General features: G+C 34.0%; 1 long non-coding RNA gene across 1 annotated transcript; it reads right to left on the bottom strand.

The window, feature by feature from the left end:
• Positions 1 to 9,189: 9,189 nt before the first annotated feature.
• On the bottom strand, positions 9,190 to 11,642 carry LOC138166116 (uncharacterized). The gene is made up of 3 exons (XR_011169535.1): positions 11,433 to 11,642; positions 10,457 to 10,601; positions 9,190 to 9,620 (listed from the first exon to the last, which is right to left on the bottom strand). It is a non-coding gene; the product is annotated as an uncharacterized lncRNA (long non-coding RNA).
• Positions 11,643 to 25,827: the final 14,185 nt, after the last annotated feature.

Genomic DNA, 25,827 nt, shown 5'->3' with positions numbered 1-25,827 from the left:
GAACCTTTCTGTTGGTTCAAAAGCCCTGAAGAAGGATTTTCTTGTTGTATGTTTACAGAAATCCTGGGAGAGGGTTTTGCTAATGTTTTCAGGGGTTCTAGGACTGTTCTACAGACAGAGGATGAATTAATGAAGAGACTGGCAATGTATCTTGTGGCCTTGCTAAGCCTTGTCTCCCCAGGAACTAAGATTGCTGAGAACTTGCCTCTTGTCAAGATGAAGAAAAGACCTCCATTTGGGTATTAAGTGCTGTGCTTAAACTTGATGTAACTCTGGGGTAGATTCAATTGTGACCCAGGGGTGGGGAACTTTTGACCTTTTTGTGTTCTATGGTTGAACAAGTGAATGTACTTTACTTATGTTTGGAAACTAATCACCATTTGAGAAGAGGGGCTTTGTGGTGGACTAAATGAAGGTATAGCCTAGGGGTGGAGAAGTATTTAGAACAGGGACTTTGTAATTGATTGAATGATTGGAAGGTCCTGGGGTGGGGTAGTACTTGGAGATTATTTAATCACCCTTAGTAAATGCTGTATTTTGAATGATGTCATATTTTGATCGTCTCAGTTCTTGGTTGGTCACTGAATAAAATGGAGAGCGCCTATGCTGGTATTTTGAACCTTGGGAAGTTGCCTTTCCTTGGTATTACATTACAGTTACACGACCAGTAATTTTGTGTGGGTGTTAAGTATCTGAGGCTGGAACCAATCCCAGGTCCTTCCAACTCTGGGGCCAGTGCTTTTAATCACTGAATCACCTAGCTGTCCCAATCATGATGCTTTTAAATGATATGATAACTCAAGTTTTAAAAATTAGACTGATAATTTTTAGGTCTGCAGTCAAAGGATTTTTTTTAAAGCACAAGTCTGACCATGTTACTCTCTACCCTTCTTAGTAAACTCCAGTGATTCTTTATATCTAGCATAAAATATAAACTTCTATGTAAGATATTTTGTTTTTAATCATCCTAATCCCTTTGTCCTTTTCCTGTCTTCTGACATATCACTCTTCTTTGAATACTCCTTAGTCCAACCATACTGACATTATTGTTGGCCTGCACATAAAAAAAAAAAATCCTCATCATTTTTCTTTATTTTTGAACAGGTTGCTAGCCATGCCTGAAATGCATCTCCTCTGCACCTTTGTCTCTTACAATCACTGGTTTCTCCATACTACATCTTTTACATGAAACAATTCTTGTTCCTCCCAGCTACTACTCTCCTCCATCCCCAAATTAAAAAAGAAAAAGTATGTTTATATGTATATATACAAAATGTCAAAATTATTTTTAAAACAAAATACCCATATATATAAATGGGCACATATGCATATATCTATAGATATTTAGATTTGTAATATTGTAGATACATAATTTTAGAAACAATTTTGTTTATATATGCATGTATGTATGTATGTATGCATATTAAAAATAAAATACATACATCTGGAAAAACAAAAGGTCAAGGAAATCAATGAAAAATATGTGAAGAAAGGCAGCTTACCAGTACCAAATCTCAAACTTTATTAAAAAGTGGTAGTCATGAAAATAATTTGGTACTAAGAAATAGTGGTAAATCAATGGAATAGATTAGTTACACAATACAAAGTCATAATGACCATAGTAATTGAGTGTGTGACAAACCCAAAGATCTAAGATTTTGAAACAGGAAATCACAAATTGAAAAAAAATTCTGAAAAACTGGAAAGTAGTTTAGCAGAAATTAGGTATAGACCAACATTCCAAAGAATATACTGAGATATGGTCAAAATGGTCACAATGGTTAGAAATAAAGGGTGATAGTATAAACAAATTAAGGGAGCATGGGATATTTTTCCTGTCATATTTATGGATAATGGGCGATTTCTGACCAAATAAGACATAGCATTATATTTATAAAGTGGAAAATTTTTATTACATCAAATTAAAAATATTTTGCACAAACAGAACCAATGCAAGCTAGAGAGGAAAGGAAGCAGGAAAGGGGGGAAATTTATAGCAAATTTCTCTGATAAGTCTGGTTTTTCAAATAAATAGAGAACTGAATCAAATTTATAAGAATATGCATCCTTTCATAACCGGTAAATTATCAGAAGATATAAACAGTTTTCAGATGAAGAAATCAAAGCTATCTATAGTCACTTAAAAAAAAGTTCTTTAAATCACTATTAATTAGGGAAGTGCAAATTAAAACAACTCTGAGGTACCATCTCACAAAAGACTGGAAGAGACAAAAGAAAGGAAAATAGCAAAATATTTCAGGGTATGTGGAAAAATGGGGACACTAATGCAGTGTTGGTGGAGTTATGAATTGGTTTAAACATTCTGGAGGGCAATTAGGGACTGTGACCAAAGAGTTATACAAATCTACATACCCTTTGACCCCAAAATATTACTACTAGGTCTGTACCCCAATGAGAATGACTAAATAAATTATGGTACATGAATGTAATAGAATATTATTGTGCTATAAGAAATGATGTCAGTGATGAATTCATGGAAGCATAGAAAGACCTATATGAACTAATGCAGAGTGATGTAGGTGGAGTTAAGAAAACAAGCTGTACAACAATGTAAATAGAAATAACAAGCACATACCAAAAAACAACCAGTAAAAAAAAAAATACACACACACACACATACACACACACACACAGATTCAATAGGACTTAAATATAGAACTATAAGAAGATGCCTCCAACCTACCCCTTGGTGTAACTACCTTAGCAAGTCCACAGGTGTTACACATTGTGCATTTTTTTAACTTTTTCAAAGTTTCAATTAGTTGTGTGACTTTTTTTTTTCACTAAAACAATACAATTTTTCATATTGGATGGTTCTCCATGATGGGAGGGGGAGGGATACATGGGATACTATGGTGATATGAGATAGAAAATATCAACACAAAATTTATTTTTTTAAAAAAGAATCTATCACTCCTTTCCTACGCAAATGAGTAAGATGGGGCATAGGATGTGAGTTCTCTTAAGTTCAAATAAATCAGCATTTATAAGTAAAATATCTGCATATTTTGGATATATGCAAATTCCTCCCTCATTAGAATATAAGCTCCTGAAGCCACTAACTATTCTACTTCTGTTTTTATTAGTACTTAGTAAAATATTTGGCACATAGGCATATAATAAATTCTTATGAGTTAACTCGTTAGTATTTAATATTGAAGACTCAATATTTAGTATTGAGTCTTCAGGGATACAAACAACTATAGAACATTATATTTTGTGAATATAACAGCAGAAATTCTAAGTGTACTATGGAGTTAAAAGAAAAGAATTCAGAATCATCAGTTTCCTTTGACCCTTTGCATTTCACAGAAAGTCAAAGAAAATAGTGATTTTAAAGAGAATGATCATGATGATGATGATGATGATGGAGAGAGAGAGAGATGATAGATAGATAGATAGATTATTAGAATAATGACATCCTTGGAGTGAGCACCCATATCAAGTACATTACATAATCGCCCAAGGTAATGACAAGTCAAATTTTTATAGCACTTTACATAACTGTAGGGGGTAGGCTCCTCAAAGCAGAGGCTATTAAGTATTTGAGAAGCAAATAATGTTAACAATCATTAAATCTAATGCATGGGCAGCTAGGTGGCACAGTGGATAGAATGTTGGGCTTAAAGTCAGGAAAGATTAATCCTTATGAGTTGAAATCTGGTCTCAGAAACTTATTAGATGTGTGACCCTGGGCAAGTCACTTAACCCTGTTGGCCTCAGTTTTATCATCTATAAAATGAGCTGAAGTAAAGCGCAAATCATTCCAGTACCTTTAACAAGAAAACTCCAAATGAGGTCACAAAAACGTTGGACATGACTGAAAATGACTCAGCAACAACAATAAAATCTAATGCATTCATTTTATACAAAAAGAAAAAGATTTGAAGAAATGAAGTTATTTACCCAAGGGCACTCAGAGACTAAATACCAATGGGGGAATTTGAACCCAGTTTCACTAACTCAAAGTCAGAGAATCTGAGATTTCAAGGGAACTGTAGCTATGATCTAGTCCAAACCACACATATAAACAGGAAGATCCAATGTAACATATAAAATAAATGGTTATTCAGCATTTCTGCTTGAAGATTTTGAAGGAGTGAAAATATTTCTAGGAATGTCATTTTACTTTTGAAAGCTCTGCTAGATCTCTTTTATCCCCCTGAAACTGACCTTAAATTTGCCTTTTCATGAGCAGTGGAATGACAAATGATTTGTTCATGGTTGCTAGTCAAAAAATTAAATATAAGAGGTTGGGCTTTCAGAGAGAGACAACAAGATATACTACTACTACTACTACTACTACTACTACTACTACTACTACTACTACTACTACACCTTTGTGTCAAACACTGTGCTAAGCATTTTACAAACACTGTCTCATTTACTCTTAATGACAGCCTTGGGAGGTAAGTGCTATTAATATTCTCATTTTCCAGTTGAGAAAAATGAGGCCAATACAAAAGAAACTTGCCCAAGGTCACAAAGATAGTATGTGTCCAAGGCCTGATTCTAACTCAGTTCTTCCTCAATCCAGACCCAGAATTCTTTCTAGTGGATAGAGAGATAACCAGTTTTTGTCATGTTTCCACCTATTTGTCTCCCTAAAAATACTACTTTGTAGTCACACGGTTATGTGTTTATTTATTCTCATAGCTCAAATTTCCCAATGGTGGAAATAGGTGGAATCATGACAAACGTTGGTTAAATTCTGGTTCTTACTTTTCATTATCATGAATATCATCAACAACAATAACAATAATATTATTAGTATTCCCTGTACCCATCCCTGATTCTAAATAGTCCTCTACATTTTTCACAGGCAGTTCGAAATCCTTTTGTATACTGCAAGTGGCCCAAGGGCCTTAAGCAGCCCATGGGCTGCAGGGTATGCAGGTATGCTCTAGGCAATACTGATAAAACAATCGTAAAAGGATGATACAGGATGAAATCTTATAGACAGAGAAGCACACATATGCGATCACCACTCAGTAAACCTTGTATTGTCTGGACTTTGATGTCAAGTTGTCACCACAGTTGCAACAACTCCCCCCAGGCTATTGCTGTCTGACTACTTCAAGACTTGTTCTGATCTTTCCAATTTCATTATAGTATTAGTAAATACACTGCTTGAAGCAAGCTTGACTGGGTAGATGAGCAGTCATTAGTCAGATTCAGTGATGGCTTTTAGTGGTAGACCACTAAAAGAAACCGTTTGCTGAGAATACACACCAAAAGACTTTGGGGACTATAACCAATTGCTTCTAATGTCTTCTGTATCTACTTTGAAAATACAATAGCATATATTCCTTAACAAATGTTTTCTATAATTTGGGATGATATTTATAATCTTCTGAGTTAATTTTGTCCCAAAGTCTTAGCAGATATTCCCCTACTGAGCTCTCAAGACCTTTGCTAATCAAGCACTTTACTAATCAAGGCCTGAATCTAATTTTTAACTAGGTCTGTGACATAGACAATTTTCTGTGTCAATCTAATGTTAAAGTATCTCTATTTCCGAAACTAAAAAAAAGAACAATAAGAGGTGCTTATATAGTGCTTCAAAGATTATAAAAAAGTTTTATATTTAGTATTTCATTTGTCTCCCCCAAAATACTATGTACTAGGCATTATAGGTAGTCACCCCCATTTTACATATGAGAAAGCTGATACTATGGCAACTGAAATAACTTGGAAAATTATTCTACAATTGATGTCGAAGAAAAGATTTGGATACAAGTCTTCCTTGACTTCAAGCCTGGGACTCTGAATTATAGCTAGTATTACCTCCTTTGAGATTGGTCCTTCGTTAGAGTAGAGTAACTTTATTTTTTTTAATTTAGGATTTTATTTTTACCCAGTAACATGTAAAAACAATTTTTAAAATAAAAAAAAAAACTGAGTTTCAAATTCTCTCCCTTTCTTCGTCCCCAATCCCCAGTGAGAAGATAAGAAATTTGATATAGGTTATAGATGTATAGCATGTAAAACATTTCCATAATAGTCTTATTGTGAAAGAAAATATAGACTAAAAATGAAGAAACTCAAGAAAAAACAAAGTGAAAAAAAGCATACTTCCATCTTATTCAGATATGATTAGTTCTTTTTCTGTGGATAGATAGCATTTTTAATCCTTCAGAGTGTCTTGAGTTCAAATTTGACCTCAGACACTAACTAGCTGTGTGGCAATGAACAAATCACTTGATCTATTTGCCTCATTTTCATCATCTGTAAAATCAGAATAATAATAGCAATCACCTCCCTGGTTTTATATGAGGATAAAATCAGTTAATATTTACCAAAAAATTGAAAATCTTAAGGTGGTATATCATAATTATATTTATTTTTAATTATTTTATTAAGATATTAATAATAATATCTTGATTATTACACTTCTTTAGGATTTCATCTTTCTGTTTCCATTTGGTTGTTTATCTTCCATTTGTTTTGTCTAAATTGATTATCTTTTTTATTGAGTATAGTCTGAAAATGCTGCATATATTATTTCTACTTTATTATATTTCTTTGCAATGTCCTTGCATGGGCAATTTTTGTAAAAGTTTCATTTTGTACTAGAATCCATATATTCCTTAGGAGTCTCATTTAGAAGACACCATAAGTGTTTTAGCTCTAGTTGCTCCAGAAATATGCAAATTTCTATGTATTGCCTCTTATTTTTCTGTTAGATTCATTTGAAAACTGAGAGGGGAAAAAATTATCTAGCTACCATTGTATTTATACATACGTATGTATATATGTGCATGTGTGTACATGTATGTGTATATATGTATATATCTATGTATGTTGTGTATAAGTATGTGTATGCATGTGTATATATGTATGTATATATAAATTTCTTATACTTTTATTAAATTTCCTTTATGATTCAGACGCTAAGGCATTTGGAGAATAAAAGTTGAATGTTGATGTTGGTTTGTTCTTTGTGTCTCCCTTCAACAAGATGTAGGTTCCATGTTTATATATTTCCATTTTGCAAATATCTATTTTTGAGTTGCCTGATAACATAACCACATCTTCTGATTTTTTTTATTCACTTGATGCATAGGAAAAAAAATATCTTTGGTCTTCATTTTTATTCTTCTTTAATATCTTTTTTAAAGGTGTGTTTCTTACAAATAGTAGCTTGTGAGGTTTTGTTTTATTAATCTATAACTTTTTTTATTTTATTGCATTATTTGGACTCTTTATCCTGAAAGCTATGATAGTAAAATTTATATTTTCTTCCATTCATCTCTATTTCTTCAACTTATATATTTTTCCTCTTTTATAAACCTAGAACTTCGTCTCTTCAATTATTTTGGCTTAGTCTACTTTAAGACAACTTATTCCTACTGGCTCACAGTCCCTCCCCTACATTACCTATCTGGCCTTATTTCTCCCCTTTCCCTAGTTTCAGAGTTTTGCTTAAGTTATTAGTTTTTTTTCTCCCTTTCTTCATTTTATTTTGTTATTTTATTCTTCCCTTCTCATTTTTTCCAAAGTTAGGAAGTCAGAGAAAGTACTCTTTCCTTTCCCCTCTTTGATTAAAAAAAAATCCACATATTTTCTTAAAAGATTTTTTTCAAAATTTATCTTCCATTCATTACTATTTTAGACTTTGGTTATTTAATGCATGGCCTTAATTGTTGAGTTAATTATTTACCTTTGATTTTTTTTTATCTCTCCAAGGTACCCCCCCTTGCCACACATTTCTCTGAAATCTTCCTCTTTGAGATCAAGTCACATTTCCTACCTTTGCATAGGAGCTAGAGGGTAGAATGGATAAGTTCTATAAGAGCTGTAGATTTTACCAATAATAAAGTATTGCTCTCCTTTAATAGAATATTTCACTTCTTTCATAGAACCATTCAGTACTGGTATCTCCTCCCATAATTGAAATAAGATTTCCTCCCTTTCTTCCCTTTGAAATATCTTCCTTTGGCTCCTCATCCATTTTCCTATTCTTGCTCTTCTTTTTGTGAGACTGGAAAAGTTGTTTTCCCTTCATTTTGAACTTTGTGCAGCTTAATACATATTACACATTTCTCTCTGTCTTTATCCTGACTGTATACAGAATTTGTTATTTGCCATTGGAACTCTTCAATTTAACCACAATATGACTTAGGAGTTTGCCATACAGAGTTTATTTCTTTTTGTTTTGTTTTAGTCACCTGGGTCTCCTCAGATGATAAGTGGAATTTTTGTATTGGCATTTTCTTTTCTATGTTAAGAAGTTTGAGGCAGTTGTCTTGGTTTTTGGTGCTGTTTTTGTTTGATTTTTGTTGTTGCTTTGCAGTTAGTGATCAAGATTTTTAACTTGTCCTTTTCTTTTGAAAGACATGATCCTTAGGCTGTCATTATCTATACTGTCAGAAATATCAATACTTTGCATGGAAACCATGTATTCTTTTTTTAAAAAGCAATCAGGGTTAAGTAACTTGCTCAAGGTTACACAGCCAGGTGTTTCTGGGTGGGTACTAAGTGTCTGAGCCGGGATTCGATCCCCAGGTCATCCTGGCACTGGAGCTGGTGCTCTTACTCGCTGTGCTACCTGGCCGTCCTCATGTATTCTTTTAATATCACGGCTTTTTCTTCTCCTAGGTTGTTCTTCACCTATCTGTATTTGTATCCCCAATAAGTCATTCTCTCTCATTGTTTTTGGTTACACCTGTCACCATGGGTTCAAGCTATTCCAATAATTATTTCTGCTGTACAAGCCAAAATTTTTGCTTTCACCATTTTGTTTCTCTTTTAAGTGACTCAGGAACAACCTGATGCAATTTTATGCCCTCCAAAGGTCCTTTAAATCACCTTTGATATAGATTGATTTTTTTTTGTTTTCCACATTCATAGATATCTATACTCTTTATATATATCATGAGGTCATATTAAATTTTGTTATTAATATCTTTCTTGTTGATTTCCCTACTTAAGTTCAATGCCTTTAATTCAGTTTCCTTCCTTTTAGAATCTTTGGTATCTAGTTGATTTCCCATATGTTACCCCACTGCTCACTTTCTGACTACTTCCCCTTTGATGGTCATTTCCCCAAGGAAGGGGTGGGGTAGAGTCAGGGGTATGCTTGAGACAGCTGAAATGATTTCTGAAATCAATTTTTAAATTTTAAACAAAAGCATTTATAATTTTTCTATAAATCAAGGATTTATTAATTGTTTTAATAATTCTCTAGACTTAATAATTGATGGATGACATAATGGAAATTAATTTTTAAAGTGGTCAAAGAACATATTTCCAGGAAGTCAATTGTTAAAATTATACCATCACGCCAGTGGCTTGGCCCCACAACTGTCTTAGTCCCCTCTCAGGCAATTCATTTTTCACCAGAAAAATGCTCTTACTGAAGTGACTTTGGGATAGGGGAGGTGGTTCAAAATGACCCCATCTCGTTGTTTGGTTCTATCCCTCAGTTTGAGTTGTATGGCTCAGAGCCACACGGTTTTCTCTGTGCCTCATTTTTCTAGTGAGCTCTGTTGCATCAAAGAGTGCTGCTGTATTGCTCTCCCAGCCTATCCAACTTTCTTCTGCTTTTTGATATTCCTCAGCAGGGGGAAGAAGACAGAGAGCAGTAGAGTTCAGTTCTGTTGGAAAACAGTAGACAGACTTGTTCAGTCTTGATTCTGGAGGGGGGTGGACTGTGTACATTGAGGTACTAAGTGCATTAGACATTGGGGATTAGATTTCTCTGTTGCTAGTTCATTTGGTTTTTACTTAATTTCAAATTACTTTAATTTGTCCTAGACAATGGAGATAGCGAAAATTGCTATGAAACTACAAATAATTCCTAATTTGAAGAGATCGGCATGGTCATGAGGATGATAAAAATGCTTGTCCTCCATCTTGTTGGTCACATGATAAGAAAATACAAATTAGAACATCTCTGAGGTTCCACCTCAAATATATCAGACAGGTGAAGATGTGAAAAAAAAAGAAGGGGGGATTACAAACACTGGATGAGGATGAGCTACAGTAAAACAAACCCACTAGTACACTGTTGATTATATTTATAATTAAGCTAAATATCCTAGGGGAAAATGTATAACCATGCCACAAAAGTTTTTAAACTTATCTATACTATCACTAGACTTACAGAATAAAGAAATAAAATTATTATAAGTAAAATTATTCATTTCAAAACAGAAACTAAAAATTGTCCACCTACTGGAGAATGGCTAAGGAAATTTTAGAATGTGAATATAATAAAACATTATTGCATCATGTAAAATGACAAAATGGAAAAATTCAGAGGAAATTTGCTAGACTTCTATGAAGCAAAATTAAGTGATTAAATCTAAGAAAACACTGTATATAATTATAACAATATTATGGGGGGGAGGGATTTAGAAAGACTACTACACTAATTGATGCAATGGTAAACCAAACATGCAGAATAATGAATATGAAACATGCAATGTACCTCTGACCAGAAAGATGATGTGCTTACAATCCAGAATGAATAACATATTTTTGAACATGTTCAGTATAGTAATTTGTTTTGCTGGATTACTTATATTTCTTATGATTTCATTATTTCTTTTTTAATTGTTCAACTGGAGGAAGTACTGAGATGGAAAGAAAATAAGCACATGTTAAAAGTAAAAGTCATAAGAAAAACATTGAAAAGAAACATTTTAACACCTATGTTTTCTCACAAATAAGCATAACAATTTCTTTGATGAGAATATTTTTGAGGATTTTTTTTGTTTAATGAGTTAAAAAGTAAGTGATTTAATGCATCAAAAGGACAAATAATATTTGCTATTCTGATCTCTAGGGGTGAGGGGTGAGGACATTTTCCCCCAAAATTCCAAGAGTTATTTTTCTTATTTATAATGCCCAATATGAAAAAAGTATTGAATAAAATAGGTTTTGTCTTATTTTGTTGTTCCTTTTTGGAAGGAAAAAGCACAGGGCATAAAATTACAGCATCTCAAGGTAAATCAAAACTTCCTTTAGGAGGGAATAAAACAGCTACCCATTTCCTTTTCCAAACCCAAATTCCTTCCTCTCTCTCCTAAGCAAAATGCCTTAAGAGGCTATAATCACAAGGTATTAAGACCAGGAGTTTGGCAGTGTCACTAAAATGGGAACAGGCCCAGCTGCAACGCTCCCTATGAGGTTGGAAGACCCAGGAATTAACTGACTGTTTGCACCTGCAACACTTGGGGCTATCGGCTCAGCTCCATAACAATTGGGAAAACTGTTTCTCTCTGGCTTTGGGTCCAAAAGCTGCTTTCACCATCAGCAGTCAGGCAGGGGAATTTCAGCACCTTTGCTGTGATACCCATCAGATTTGACACTAGTTCTTAAGGGTCTTCTGTCTAACAAATTCACAGACAATCACAATGGAAAGGGACCCTAGTACCCTACAGATCTCCCAGTTTTATCTTTACCTGAACAGGAATCCTCTCTATAACCATGGTCAAACAAATTTCATTTGAAGATTCTAGTGACAGCGATTCCATCACATTCTAAGACAACATGTTTCACATTTTGGCAGCTTGCTCTGAAAAATATTAACTGACAAAGGCACACATATCACAGATTCAAACAATATTACAATTTGAATGGGTCATTGGTAGACATTTTGTTGAAGTCAAAGCTGGAAAAGAATCTTTCCTCTCATTCCCTGTTTTTCCCTCATTTTCTCCAAGCATTTGAGGGCTAAGTGACTTGTCCAGGGTCACATTGCTAAGAGGAGTCTGAGATTGTATTTGAACTTAAGTACTCCCGATTTCAGGATCACTGCTCCATCTACTGCCCCCTAAATGGCACCTCCTTATATTGTTCTCAATAAATAGTCATCCAAACTTTGCTTAAAGTCCTTTAATCAGATTGAGCCCATCATTTTATGAGAAAGTGCATGGAATTATGGGAGAGTTATAAGGCAAGTCTTCATGATATCAGGTCAAAAAAGTACTTTTTAAAATGTTCACCCATTACTACTCCACTTTATTCTGGGGCTAAACACAATACTAATATTTCTCCTGCTTGTTAACCTTTCAAGTACTTATAGCAGCTCTTATGTCTCTTAAGAGCCTTCTGTTCTCTGGTTAAACATTACCAATCCTTTATCCCATATTTGTATGGGTAAGATTCCATCTTGATTTCTTCTCTATTCTTGTTTGAATTGATATGTTGAATACTCTTCAATTTGCCAAGTTCCTTAAAATCTGATGCCTAGAAATGAACTCAGTATTCTAGATATAGTCTAACCAGGGCAGAGCACAACGAGGCAATCTTTTTTATTTCTGCAAACTGCCTTTCTCATTGCAGCCAAAAATAAAATTTACTGTTTTGTGAATTGATTTTGCAGTCCATCAAATACTCCAGATCTTTTTCAGACAAAATGCCATCTAACCACATCCCCCCATCTTGCACATGTGAAATCAATTTCTTTAACCACAAGAGGAGGACTTTAAATTTATCTCTATTAGTGTTTATTGTATTAGATTCATTTTAGTTTTCTAGCCTCTGAAAATCTTTTGGGATCCTACTTCTACTACCACTTTGTTACTATTTATTTTCTTAGTATGGTATCATGTACAAACTTATGTTATCCACAGCAGCACAAGTTTAGGCACAGATCCATGGAACTCTTCCAAGCTGACATGGAACCACTAATAACTATTCTTAGAATCAGTTCATGCTAACAATTCTTATTTCTTCTAACTAGCCTAGCATCTAGTCAACATCTTGCCATTGTTTTCTACAATAATTGTATCCATTATCAGAGGCTCCTCTAAAGTTGAGGTCATCTAGATCAATAGATCTTTTGCTAATATAAACATTTAGTAACAAATCATAAAGTAAAATAAATTTCCTTTGGTCTTGTTTCACTTGGTCTGAAGTCATGCTAATTTTTTAAGACAAATGCTTAATTTTCTAAGTGAAAACTCGCTATCCCTTTATTAACATTAAAAATAAATAAATAATGGTATTTGTTTTTAAAGGCAAATTGGTGTAGTGGTCCAGAACAAACCAAGAAAATTCATTTTTTGTTCCACTTCTGATACATACTGATTATGGGATGATAGGAAAGTCACAACTTCTCAGCACTTTAGGCAGCTCTCTGGGACTTCAACTTGTATAGATGGTGCCAGCATATGTGGGTAGAAGACAATTACTCACATAGGGTGTTCCCTATACCAATGAAATCACAAATTTTATCCATATACCTATCATTTTTTATTGTATCAATTTAACTTCTGAATGTATCCCTTCCTCTTCCCTTACACAAAGAGCCATGCCATTCCTTATAACAAAAAGAAAAAATAAGGAAAGAAGGAAGGAAGGAAAAAGTAAGGAAACAAAGAAAGGAAGGAAGGAATGAGAAAGGAAAGATAGAAAGAATAAAGGAAATAAGGGAGAAAAGGAGAAAAAGGTAGGGATACAGAGATGGTGGAAGGGAGCAAATAGAAAAAAAGCAAGCAGAAAAAAAAGTTTAGAAAATCTAACCAACATACAGATTGAGTGTGACGGTAAAATCAATGACGAAAAAGTTATTTCATAGCATGTTTTAAGTTTAATAATATATTTTAGATTTTACATTGTATTTGAAAAATTGGAGCAAAAAAGATGACAGAAGTTGGGAATAATCAAAGTCAGAGAGATTGTAAAAAGATAAGTATAAGGGCCAGGGAGAGATGGAAGCAAGATGGTAAAGACCAAATTTAGTTTTCAAGTATCAGACTCAAGAGAAGCATAAAAAGTAAACATAAAAGAGAAATCATAAGGGAAAAAGTAAGGTTAAAATTCTTATATGCCTATATGGGAAGATGATAATTGTAACACCTAAGAATTTTACCAATAATTTGTGAATTTAAGATGGAATATATAGAAAGAGGGCACAGATGTGAAACTATGGAAGGATGATTATAAAAAAAATGAAATTAAGGGGTGGGAGAGGGATGTACTTGGATAAAAGGAAGAGGAAAAGAAGAATGGGAAAATTACATCACTTAAGAAAGGCCCAAAAAGAAGAACTTTTACAATAGAGGGAAATTGTGAAGGTGGTGAGTAGTGTTTGAACCTTATCTTCATTGGAATTGCGTGAAAGAGAGAATAACATACACACTCACTTGGCTACAGAAATATATCTTACCCTACAGGGAAATAGGTCAGGGATTGGAAAACAAAAGGGGAGGCACTAATAGAAGGAAGGCTTGATTGTGGAAAGCAATAATTTTAAGCAAAACAGACTTTTGAGAATAGAAGAGGGGAAAGACAGAAGGATAAACAGGGAAAATAAGGAGAAAAAAACAGAATAATAATCATAATTGTGAATGTAAATTAGATGAACTTGCCCCAAAATGGAAATGGATAGAATAGATTAAAAACCAGAATGAAACACACTTAAAAGAGAGACACACAGAGAAAAAATAAGGGGCTATAGAAGAATCTATTATGCCTCAGCTGAAGCACAAAAATCAGGGTAGCAATCATTATGTCAGACAACACAAAAGCAAAAATAGACAAGTGAAAGAGATAAGCATGGAAAATACATTTTGCTAAAAAAATCTTAGAAAATGAAATAATTTCAATTCTAAACATATTGCACCAAATGGCATAGCTTCAAAATTCCTAAAAGAAAATTTAAATGAGTTATAGGAGGAAATTTACTGTCAAACTATACTGGTGAGAAACCACAACTGTCTCCTCTTAGAACTAGATAAATCTAACCAAAAATAAACAAAAAAGAAGGTAAGGAGATGAGTTTAAAGTTGGAAAATTTAAATATTATAAACATTTGGAGAAAAATGAATGGAAAAAGAAAGGATCATAGTTTTTTCTAAGTGATATATGACACCTTCAGAAAAAGAAAAGAACATATAATGGGACATAAAAATCTCACAACCAAAAGCAGAAATATTAAATGCAAGCAAGTATTATATGTAATGGGGATAAGCTAGAAGTATCTCCAATAAGATCAGTGGTGAAACAAGGATGTCTATTATCACCCCTATTATTCAATTTGAGACTAGAAAATTTAGCAGTAGCAATAAGAGAAGAAAAAGATATTGAAGGAATCAAGTTAGGCAAAGAAGAGACTAAGCTCTTTGCAGATGATATTATGATATACTTAGAGAATCCTAGAAAATCAAATAAAAAATCACTTGAGAAAACAAATAAATTTGGCAAAATTGCAGGATATAAAATAAACCCACATAAATCTTCATCAATATATAGTTCTAATGAAATCCAACAGCAAGAGATAGAAAGAGAAATCCCATTTAAGTTACTGTAGAAATTATAAAATATTTGGGAATATACCTGCCAAAACAAACCCAGGACCTAAACACTTTTCACACAAATAAAGTCAGATCTAACTAATTTATAAAAACATCAGCTGCTCATGGAGAGCTCGAGCTAATATGATAAAAACGACAATTTTACCTAATTTAAATTACATAGTTTGTGCCATACCAATAAAACTACCAAAAAATTATTGTGCAAAGCTAGATAAAATAGTAACAAAATTCATTTGGAAGAACAAAAGGCCCATAATATCAAGGGAATTAATGAAAATAAATGCTAGGAAAGGCCTAGCCATACCAGGTTTTAATCTGTATTATAAAGCAGCAGTCATCAAAACTACTTGGCACTGGCTGAGGAATAGAGTAGTGGATCAGTGGAATAGATTAGATACATGAGACAAAGGAGTCAATGGCTATAGTAATCTACTGTTTTGATAAGTACAAAGACCCCAGTTTGGGGGATAAGAAGTCACTATTTGACAAAAACTGCTGGGAAAACTGGAATATAGTATGGCAGACACTGGGCATAGACCAATATCTTACACCATATACCAAAATAGAATCAAAATGAGTGCATGATCTATGTATAAAGGATGATACTGTAAGCCATCTGAGAGAGAAAGGAATGTTTACCTGTCAGATTTATGGAGAAGGGAAGGTTTTATGAGGAAACAAAAGTTAGAGAGCATTATGAAATGCAAAATGGATAATTTTGATTACATTAAATTGAAAAGTTTGTTTTTTTTTACAAATAAAGCCAATATAACCAAGATTAAGAGGAAAGTGGAAAATTGGGAAAGAATTTTTACAATCAATGTCTCTGATAAAGGCCTAATTTCTTTTTTTTTTTAAAGCAATCAGGGTTAAGTAACTTTCTCAAGGTAGGCCAGTTATTTCTGGGTGTGGGGCTAAGTATCTGAGCCCGGATTTGATCCCCAGGTAATCCCAACACTGGAGCTGGTGCTCTTACTCTCTGTGTTACCTGGCCACCCTAAAAGGCCTAATTTCTAAAATATACAGAAAACTGACCCAAATCTATAAGAATACAAGTCATTCCCCAATTGATAAATGATCAAAGGATATGAACAGACAGGTTTCAGAGGAAGAAAATAAAGATATCTATAAGCATATGAAAAAATGCTTTAAATCACTATTGATTAGAGAAATGCAAATCAAAACAAGGCTTGAGGTACCACATCTCACCAGTCAGATTGGCTAAGATGACAAAACAGGAAAATAATAAATGCTGGAAAGGATGTGGAAAAATTGGAAGACTAATGCATTGTTAATGGAGTTGTGAACTGATCAAACCATTCTGGAGAGCAATCTGGAACTATGCCCAAAGGGCTATAAAGAAGTGCATACCCTTTGACCCAGCAATAGTTCTTCTAGAGTTGTATCCCAAAGAGATCAGAGAAGTGGGAAAAGGACCTGTATGTACAAAAATATTTATAGAAGCTCTTTTTGTGGTGGCAAAGAATTGTGAATCAAGGGGATGCCCATCAATTGCGGAATGGCTAAACAAGCTGTGGTATATGAATATAATGTAATACTATTGTGCTATAAGAAATGAGGAGTAGGCATGCTTCATAATTATCTGGAGAGACTTATATAAACTGATTTTGAGTGAGAAGAGCAGAACTAAGATAAATTTGTACACAATTATGGACACAGTGTATGTGTGATGACTAACTTTGATAGCCTGGGTTCCTCTCAGCAATGCAAGTTTATAAAACAACTCCAAAATACACATGATGGAAAGAACATATCCACATTCAGAGAAAGAACTACAGAATCTGAATGCAGACTGAAGCAAACTACTTGCTTTCTCTCTTTTTATTTTGTTTTGTTTTGTTTCCTCTTTCTCATTGTTCGCCCCATTGGTTATAATCCTTCTTTACAACCTGACTAATGTTTAATGTGAAGGTTTTTGTAGATCCTATTGAGTGCTGCCCTGGGGGAGAGGGGGGAGCAAAGGGAGGAGGAGAATCTTTGAAACTCAAGGGAATGTGGAACTGAATATTTTAAACTAAAAGTAAATAATTTTTTAAATTATTAATAAAAAATATTAAATGCAATCTTTCCAAATCACAATTCAATAAAAAAAATATTCATTCAGTAAAGGGCTGTAGTAACATATATAAAACTAATTGAAAACTAAATAATCTAATACTAAAGACTGAATGAATCAAAGAACAGATAATAGAAATCTATAATTTCATGGAAGAGAATGACAATAATGAAGTAACTACCAAAATTTGTGGAATGCGGTCAAATTAGTATTTAGGAGAAATTTTATAGCTCTCAATGTTTACAACATTAAAATAGGGAAAGAATAAATCACTGAATTGGTCATGCAACTTAAAAAAAGCTTTGAAAAGTATAAAATTTTAAATCCTTAATTAGATACCAAATTGGAAATCCTGAATATGAAAGGAGAAATTAATAAAGCTAAAAGTAAGAGAACAATTCAACTGATATATGAAAATAGGAGCTGGTCTTATGATGAAAAAAAATATATATATAAACTATTTCTTAACTTGAATAAAAAATAAGAAAGAATGAAACCAAATTATCAGTATTAAAATTAAAAAGATGAATTTAAAAGCAATAAATATGAAATTAAAATAATTTTGAAGCCATTTTGCCTAATTATATGCCAATAAAATCTGATGACCTAAGTGAAATGGATGAATGCTAGCGAAAATGTAAAATACCCAAATTACCAGAAAAGGAAATAGAATACATAAATAATATTTTATTTGAAAATTAAAAGATAGTGAACAAGTCATAAAACATATTGAACAAGCCCTCTAGGAAAAATTCCTCAGGACCAGATGGATTCAGAAAGCAATTCTACCAAACTTTCAAAGAACAATTAATTCCAAAACTAAATAAACTATTTAGAAAAATGAACAAAGAAGGAATTCCACCAAGTCCCTCTTATTATACAAGTAATGCACTGATACCTAAATCAGCAAGAATAAAAATAGAGAAAGAAAACTGAAGGATTTATCTGATGAATATTGATGCAAATATACAATAACAATAATAATGCTAGCAAGGAGATCATGGCAGTATTTCCCCCCCCCAAAAAAAAAAATCACACACTATGACCAAGTGAGACTTATATCAGAAATAGGGGGCTGGTGGGCGGCTAGGTGGCACAGTGAGTAAAGCACCACCCTGGAGTCAGGAGGACCTGAGTTTGGTTTTGACCTCAGACACTTAACACCTGCACAAAAAAACTAGCTGTGTAACCTTGGGCATGTTATTTAACCCCAATTGCCCTCCAAAAGGCAAAAAAAAGAAAAAAAAAAGAAATACAGGTCTGGTGCAATATTAGAAAAAAACACTAATCAATAATACTAATAAAAATAATAAAAAATCAAAGAATAGTATAAAACATTTTAATAGATTCAGAAATTTTCTGACAAAATAAAACATTCATTAATATTAAAACATTAGAAAGGATAAGAATAGATGGAATTTTGTTTAATATGATAAGTAGTATCTATCTAAAACAATCAGCAAGTGTTATGTATAATGGGAATAAACTAGAAGCCTTTCCAATAACATCATTTGTGAAACAATGATTCCCATTAAGAATTATAATAGACAATGAGGAAACAAAATTATTACTGTTTGCCAATGTTATGATGGTATATTAAGAGGATTCTAAGAATCAATTAAAAACCTCCTTGAAATAATTAAATTAAATTAAATTAAATAATTAAGTAAAGTTTCAGGATATAAAACAAACCCACTTAATTCATAAATATTTCTATGTATTGCCAACAAAGTCCAGTAGGGAAGGAAAAAAAGAAAAATTCCATTTAAAATAATTGTAGACAATATTAAATACTTGAAACTCTACCTGCCAAGACAAACTCAGGAACTATATGAATAAAATTACAAAATGTTTCACACAAGGGAGCAGAGCCAATATGGCAGAGTAGAAGCCCAAACTTGGCATGATCTCCCACTCCAATCACTTCTCATTCTCTTAAAAAAAATGACTCAACAAATTTTAGAGCTACAGAAACCATAAAGTCACAGAGAGAAACAAATCTCCCACTGAAGGCATCCTGGTAGATCAACAGGAAGGGTTTAATATACAAAGCTAGGAGCCTTACACAGTCCTGTGTGAGCCTTAGGATTCTGTCCCCACTGCAGCCCCAACCAATGTAGGCACAAGCAGATTTCAGGAGAGTGAATCACCAGCAGCTGTTGTGGCTCCCAGACTTCTCAACCCATAAATTCCAAAAAGAAAATAAAAGGTCAGGGTGGAACTCTGTTGGAACAGGGTGGAGAAGAGAGAGGTCTGGCCCCTGCCCCCAGGGGTCAGAAGTGGCAGAGGCACAGAGAAATTAGCTGCTGCCACTTGGCTGCTTCCATAGCTCCTGGACTACAGATCAAAGGGGGACCAAGTGACCATTCAGAGGGTAATCACTCTTGCTTTAACCTGCTTGGATCTGGATCATGGTCTTGGGTGGTAGTCCTGGGGTGTGTGGCCAGTTTGCAAGAGCTTGTGAGGGCTGCAGAGAGCATGTTTTCCTAATAGCTCCGGGAACTGTGAAAACCCCAGGAATTTGGGACATAGCTCTCTCCATTCTGGAAGCAGAGTTCTACCATGGCAAAGAGCTTAAAAGTCAAGTAACTGGCTGGAAATATGAGCAAGCAGAGGAAGCACAAACAGAACATAGAATCCTTTTTTGGGAACAAAAAGAATCAAAGCATGGAATGGAAGAAAGACAATGAAGTCAGAACTCCTGCATCAAAAGCTTCTAAGAAAAATATGAATTGGTAATAGGCCATGGAAGAGCTGAAGAGGGATTTTGAAAATCAAGTAAGAGAAGTAAAGGAAAAATTGGGAAGAGAAATGAGAATGATGGAAGAAAATCATGAAAAGTGAGTCAACAGCCTGCTAAAGGAGACACCAAAAAATACTAACTAAAATAAGACCTTAAAAAATAAACTAATTCAAATGGCAAAAGAGGCCCAAAAAGCCAATGAGGAGAAGAATGCCTTAAAAAAAGCCAAATTTGCCAGGTGGAAAACGAATTTCAAAAACTCACTGAAGAGAATAATTCCTTCAAAATGAGATTGAAGGAAATGGAAGATATTGACTTTATGAGAAATTAAGATACTATAAAACAAATCCAAACAAATGAAAAAATAGAAGGCAATGGGAAATATCTCATTGGAAAAACCACTGAACTGCAAAATAGACCTAGGAGAGATCATTAAAAATTTTTAGGCTACCTTAAAGCCATGACAAAAAAAAGAGCCTAGACATGGTACATCATGGTAAATTATCTCATGTAAAAGAGGCAAGAGAAAACTGTTATAATGGAGGGGAAGAGCAGGAAGGTGAAAGGGAATGGGACAATCTGATTCTCATTTAATTTGGCTTGAGGAGGGAATAACATACACACGCAATTGGGTATCTTACCCTACAAGAAAATGGGGGGGGGGGGAAGAGGATAAGAGGGGCAATGATAGAAGGGAGGGCAGATTGGGTGAGAGGGTAGTTAGAAGCAAAAACTTTTGTAAAACGATAGTGTCAAAGGAGAAAATAGAATAATGGGGAGTGGTATAGGATGGAGGGAAATATATTTAGTCTTTCACAATATAACTACTGTGGAAATGTTTTGTGTAACTACACATGTACAACCTATATTGAATTGTTTATCTTCCCAGTGGGAGTGGGTGCAGGGGGAAGGTGGGGGAAAGATAGGGAGAAAAACTTGTAACTTAAAATCTGGTGGAAATGAATGTTGAAAACTAAAAATAAATAAATAAATTGGAAAAAAATTTAAAAGTAAAAGTAAATGTTTCACATAAATGAAGATAGATTTACACAATTGTAGTCATATTAATGCTTATAAGAAGGCATAGCCATTACAATGAAAATAACAATTCTACCTAAATTAGTTATTCACTGACATAGCAATCAAAGTACCAAAATATATTTTATAGTCCTAGAAAAAAATAATGAAATTCATGTGAATGAACAAAAAAAAGAGTATCAAAGTAATCAATTAAAAAAATATGAAGGTAGGTGACTTGGTAAGTATCAGATCTCAAATTGCATTACAAAATGACAATCATCAAAACAAATCTAGTACTGGCTAAGAAATACCATTGTGTATCAGTGGAATAGATTATGTATACAATACACAGTAGTAGTATTTGATAAACAAAAAGTTTCAAAATTTTGTCACAAAAAAATGACTAATTGACAAAAACTGTTAGGAAGACTGAAAAGTAGTTTCTAGGCATAGACCAACATCTCACACTGCATGATAAGATAAAGTTAAAATAAGTACATAATTTTGGCCTAAAAGGTGTAATTGCAAGCAAATTAGAGCAACATGGGAATATTTTACATGTCAAATGTATGGATAAGGGAAGAATCTATGACCAAATAAGAGATAGCATTATGGGATGAAAAATGAATAATTTTGAATAAATCAAATAAAACCAATTCATCCAAGATTAGAAGGAATTCAGGAAGATGTAGGGAAAAGTGTTGCAATTAATCTATCTTATAAAAGCCTCATTTCCAAATTTACAGAGAGCTGAGTCAAATTTATAAGAATATAAGTCATTGCTCAATAGATAAGTGATCAAAGGATATGAACTAGAAGTTTTTAGAAACAGAAATCAATTTATCTATAGTCATACAAAAATTCTCTGTCACTATTGATTAGAGAAATGAAAGTTAAAATGACTCTGAGGTACTCCCTTACCCCTATCAGATTGACTAATCTGAAAATGATAAATATTGGAGAGGATGTGGGACAATAAATACAGTAATATGCTCTTGGTGAATTTGTGAACTGTTCACCCACTTTGTAGAACAAAGCGCTATAAAACTGTGTATATACTTTGACCCAGCTAGTACCACTTCCAAGTCTATAGCCCAAAGAGATTTAAGAAAACAACCCTATATGTACAAAAATATTTATATTAGCTGTTTTGTGTTGGCAAAGAATTGAAAATTGAGGCAATAGCCAACAGTTGAAGAATGGCTGAAAAAAGTGTGGTAGATGATTTTGATGGGAAAGTATTGTGCTATAAGAAATGATGAGCAGGGTACTTTCAGAAAACCCTGAGAAGGTTTACATGAACTGAGGCAAAGTGGAATTAGCAGAACCAGGAGAACATTGTATGCAATAACAGCAATATTGTATGATATGGAGTTTATGGACTACTTATAGTATATACTCATAATATGTATTTCATGTACATATGTGCACATGCATAAATGTATGTCTATTTGAGGAAGGAGGGAAAAAAAAAAACAACTAATATATAGGTGAAACCAGAAAAGCTTACTGTGTGAGGTGACTTGTGTGCAAATCCTTCAAATAAATCAGGGAGATAATATATGCAAAACTCTTTGCAAACATTAAAATTTTATATAAATGATATCTATAAGTAGTAGTGGTGGTGGTAGTGGTGGTGGTGGTGGTGGTAGTAATAGCAGCAGCAGCAGAAGTAGTAGTATAATGGCTTTTGTTTGAGTAGGTATGATTATTTTCAGGAAGACAGAATTTGTTTATATTTCCAGACACCTTGCTCTTTGATCTCAAAGAGGAAATCAGGAAACCTCCCTTTCTGAGGTCAGTAGTGTTCTGAAGTTTCCTACAGAAAGATTCTGAGGTGGCGATCATCAACTTGAGGGTTTCATGATGTAAATCAGACTATAAGAAAATGTTTCCCAGTCTTAGTAGTTTGACAAAGAGATGATATTTGCTGTATTTTTCTAGGCACAAACACTAATCATTCATATGATTCTCTACAGTTTAACAGCCTGAAAAATGTTAGGCTGAAGTTCGAAATGATTTCTGAGAGGAAGCATGTCAATTTTCCCCACGCTGTTCCTTAAATATTATTGTGCCAGATATAGAGGGAGAACAGTTACTTTTTTTCCTTCAGCTTTGAGATGCTAAGAAAAGAATTCCCAATCCTTTGCATTTTTTCCAACTTTTTAGAGAAAAAAAGGCCAGCGATTGACTTCATTTTTGATGATGTGTGTATATAAAATTCAGGATGGTGACCCTTTATTCCCTTGACCAGATCATGAAATGATCCTTAAATTTAGAAAACATTGATAATTATGGAAATGCAGGCACACATCAGGTGATTGGAAAATATTTTGGAGGAATTAATGTCTTCTGTTGAAACTGAGAATAATCATTTGGATGAATAAAAAAATACTGAATCTGGAGTTAGATGACTTGCAATCAAATCCCACCTTTGATATTTACTATCCATCTAACCAGGGACAAATCATTTAATATCCTTGAGCTTCAGTCTCTTCATCTATAAATGAGGCAGTTGGATTAATTGATCTCTAATCCTTCAAATTCTAGATATGTGATAATAAGAACCCTGACGTCCTGTAATGTCATTAAGGTCATTTGGAAAATTATATGGCTTTTAGATTCATTTGAAGATAATGAATTTTGTTTTTAATGAATGATTGTATCAGCAATGCCATATTCACAATTCCTATAGAGATTACAAATATGCTGATATAATTATCCATTACAAAATACGTCATGTTTGCCATATGAGGAAATAAACTAGAAAATTTATTAAGATACCAAAAGACTGAGTCCCAAAACCAGAAAGTGAAAGCCATCAGAGTAGTTATGATATTGGCACAGGTAGATAAAGTAGAAAGCACCCACATTCTCAAGCCTTTAAAACAGAACAGGCTACCTCAGGCAAAGGTCCTCCTCTCCCCACTCACAGCAACCACCCAGCGTCCTGGAAGCGCGCTCCCAGCAGCTCCGGCCCCTGGCAGTCCTCAGCAGGGGTCCTTAGCAGAAAGTCCTTAGCAGTCCTAACTCAAAAAAGGGCTTCGCACTGCCACTGCCTCTGCTGCTGCCGCCGTCACCACCACCGCCAGCCAACGCAGGAATGCTAGCTTGGCTTCCGCTTCCTCTTGCTCCGCCCCTTCCTGCTACATCAGCAAGTCCAACAGGGCATGGAAGATCTTTAAATCCCATAACCCTTACAATGATACAATTCTAATTACTGTTGCCAAATCCTGGGGTGGTGAGTTGGGGTGGAGGGGGCAAGTGGGTGGGGGGAGACTAATGGTAAATTCACAGAACAATTGTATCCTATCCACTTATCCTTAGATTTCATTCAGGGTATTATCATTATCTGGGATGCATCATTAACATTCCAGATACACAAAGAGCCATAGAAACTCTATTAGTTCCAATTTAAGCCCCCTTCCAAAAACGAAAAAGGAAAAGAGAAAGAGAAAAACTCCACCTATTCATTCATTGCCTCATAAATAGGAAGGAGCCTATTTATATTTTATTGACCAAGTAAAGAGTGGGTAAGGTTTTTGTTTGGTTGGTTTTTTTTTTTTTTGGGGGGGGGGGCTTCTTTTAAAGTCCTGCAACTCCCAATTTATCCTATTCATTAAAAGATAATCTGAGTAAGACTCACGAAATGCATTTCAAATATCTGGCATTTTAAATTATATCATCATCATTTGATCTATACTACATCATATGGGATTCATATTTGACAGCTACAGATTGCTTTATTCAAACATTTTTTAAACAATTTAAAATATTTGGTCAACCTGTAGAAATAAATATTAGAAGATGAAGTGAATCATTTTCCTTTCTTGGATGCCCTTGATGATCATTATGATTTTGAAAAACTATAGCTTGCCCTTGGCTTTCCCGAACCCAGAAATCTCTATTTCCTTCAAACTCTTGGTCAGATATCTCATTGTCTACCTAGATGCACTCATTTTAACATCTTTGATTTTTCTTCATGCCTCAGGGAAAGTAATCACTGGGAAACCTCATTATCATATAAGATCCACTCAGCCTTTGTGCTCACTCTTCTTCAGTACCCTCTGCCCCTTTGATTGGAGGTTGGAGAAATATACTCCATATAAGGAGGGGAACAAGACTGGCATTTTCTCAAATATTTCCTCAATTCCCACTTGCCTCTACTCATTTTATACTTCTCTGGCTTCCCCAATATGCCCCTGTGCTAGGTGCCCTTTATTGCCACTCACATACCCCTTTTCAGATATGTGTGTTACCTTTCTCACATTGGATTACAAATTCCTCCAGGGAAGGTGGTGTCTCTTTTTCATATTTCTATCCCCAGTGCTTAGCAGTGCCTGACATATAGTACACGCTTAATAAGTGTGTATTAATGATTATTGATTATTAAATTTCTATGACACTCATTAACTATCATGTCATCTCTCCAACACGTTGCTTCTGAATCCCTTAAATGGCCATCATCTTTGTGTAGGCCCTTAACCTTTATTACCTAGACTATTGAAATAGCCATTTGATTGATTTTCCAGTCTCTAGTCTCTCTCATTCTGAAATGTTTTCCACTAAGGTGACAAAGTTACTTCCCTAAAGCAGAAATCTAACCATATCATATCTCTACTAAATAAACTCCAGTGATTCCTTATTACCTACAGGATTAAATATAAAATCCTCATTTTGCTTTATAAACCCCTTCA

This window comes from Petaurus breviceps, unplaced genomic scaffold, assembly GCF_028583685.1.
Source record: "Petaurus breviceps papuanus isolate PSGF00001 unplaced genomic scaffold, PetGlider_PUasm1.0 220, whole genome shotgun sequence".
Lineage (NCBI taxonomy): Eukaryota > Metazoa > Chordata > Mammalia > Diprotodontia > Petauridae > Petaurus > Petaurus breviceps.
The sequence above is the reverse complement of the archived record's forward strand: the minus strand, read 5'-3'. Positions and strand labels throughout refer to the sequence as shown.